Below are 2749 nucleotides of genomic sequence, written 5' to 3'. Positions count from 1 at the left end.
AATTTTTATTTTTTTAATATGTACGATTTCTTTATTTTTCCAACTATTGATAAAAGGTTAATTAAAACTAAACATGTTTTCTACATACAAATCTTAATAATTAACTGTAAAAGTTTATATAAAAATAATTCTTACGTGGAATTTTAAAACTTATATCGTGTAAAAATAACCTAAAATTAACTTATTTAATACAGCTATATTTACAATTGTACTATTCCTATTCAACTGTGTTAAAAATTAAAGTAATAAATAATAATTATGATAAATAACGTAGTTAATATTTATGCTATGAATATGGAGATTGCATGGTTAAACGGCTGCTATTTCCTTTTATATTCCCACAAAGCTTAGTCTGGATTGAATAAATAATTAAACTGGTATTATAAATTAAAGATGAATGTTAGGTGATTATTTTAGGGCCCTTACCGTTTGTGGGTCACCCGGTTTAATCCAAAAATTAAAACGGAAAAATAATATTATAAAAAAAAGAAAAATTTCCTGTTATATTCCAACCCAATTTAAACCCCTAATATAAACCACCTGGATAGTTAAACCTTTTGTACCAAACCTATCAATTAAATTAAAACCAAAATTGGATAAACCCTCAAATAAAAAAAAACCCGAAAATTATCATAACCCCCACATGGGAATTCACGATTTATAAATTCTAATCCACGGAATTAAATTTTTGGCCAAACAACTAATTTAGTCATTCGCTGTGAACAACTTTAAACAAATATATAATAAAAAATATCTCGAATTGATTAATCGCCCCAAACGCGATTTATTTTATTTTAATTTTGATTTTGGATATCGGGTCGGTATAAACGGTTTATTAGTTAATTTGTATGAATTAAAATTAAATACAACGGTTAATACTGGGCTCATGAAATTGCAATAATTGTAAATAAAGGAAAGTAATAGTAATAATTAAATAACGAATTAATTAATTGGGTGTTTTCAAACTTCATAAATAAACATTAAATTTACAGGGTTTTAATTTTATAAACTTTAAAATGCATTCATAAATTGGATACGTTAGGGGTTTTGGAAAACCATTTGCGGACGTTATTTAAAGTCCAGGTATTTTAAAATTATCAACATTTTAATAATTAACTCCCATACGTAGTAAAGTTTATATTATGTCCAAATATTATAAAAAGGTTTTTCAAAAATAATTTGATTATTATAAATAAATCTTTCACCACCATATTTGACCCAAAAGTATCGTCATAATATCGGTTTCGGTTTTAAAAATATTTAAAATTATAATAATAATTTTTGTGCATTTTCACGTTATAAAGTACTTAAATAAAATATATAAATATTCCTGAATAAACTTTAAATTTTCCCCAACCCCGGCACAATTATTATTTTTAAAACCCCCAATTAAGGAATCGGGTGGTAAAATAATTTTAATTACTTTATTTCCGTAACATATTATTAGGAATTTAATACCTGATAGATAGGGAGATAGTATTCAATTTTTATTAAAGACATTACAATGGTTTTAATGAAAAAATAAGAATTTATTAAGCCGTAAAATTAGTATCCAGACTCGTTAACTATATTAAGTATATTAAACTATGAGTAATACGTTATAATAATTTAATATCCAGCGTATTTACGGGTTTACTCGGGTAATATTCTCATATGTTTGCCTGTAAAAAAAGAAATTACAATTAATTAATCGGAACATTCTTAATATTCTTTTAATATATTATTTTTAATGGAGTTAAAACAAGCGATTAAGTTTATCTTTTATAATTTCAACGTTTCAAAAATAAATTGCAGGGCCCTTACTTTTTAATACGTATATTTTATTAACACGGGTTTTTAGATTTTCAATATATTGCAATTTAAAATTTATTAATTACTAATTAATAATAATAATAATAATAATAATAATAATAATAATAATAATAATAAAAGAATATATGGATTTAAGATTATAAAGGATCACGGAGTTAAAAGGTATAATTCAAACTTGCGACCTATAAAAACCTTTTAATAACAAACCTGGTGTAATATTTTATAAATTTCTTACTTTTAATTCTTTTAATTTAAATACCGGCCGGGTAAAAATTAGCTTACGGTTTGCGGGCATTATAATTTTAAAAATATAACGGCACGTTTTTATAATACTAATTTGGTCAAATTCAAACGTTAAAATTATTAACGATTTAATATTTTCAAAGGTTTTTGAGACCTGTTGGTAATAATTTGGTTCGCCGTTTTTAATGGGTTTCGTTTTAGTTTCTTTTGGGAAAATAAATAAAAAACAATACACGTAATCGATGCTTAATAAGTTTGGGGTTTCGCATTGCCAATTTAATTTTATATTTTGTATTTTAAATACCGAAAATACCGGAATTTCCATCAATTTGAATATTTAATAAAACACCGTTTCCGTTATAAATTTTAAAAGGCGAACGGTAAATCATATAAAACTAAAAAATACTATATTAATAGGCATTAAATGCTTCATAATAAAGAACAAAAAATATCTTTCGTTGGATTTAAATTTTTAACGTTGTAAATTTCGTTTTCAGGTTTTAAATGAAATTTCCCTTTTAAATTTGCATTTTCGCTTGTTAAAATTTGTAACTTTTTTTTTAAAATAACCAAACTTTTAATTGGTATATTTAATATAGTTTTAGCGGTAAAGGTTTCATATACGGCCCGTTTAACGGGGGCGTAAACCAACGTTGTAAAATTGGTTAAATAAATCAAACAATTTATTATTTCG

Source organism: Pyricularia grisea, chromosome I (genome assembly GCF_004355905.1).
Source record: "Pyricularia grisea strain NI907 chromosome I, whole genome shotgun sequence".
Taxonomy (NCBI): Eukaryota; Fungi; Ascomycota; class Sordariomycetes; order Magnaporthales; family Pyriculariaceae; genus Pyricularia; species Pyricularia grisea.
This window is presented reverse-complemented; position numbering follows the sequence as displayed.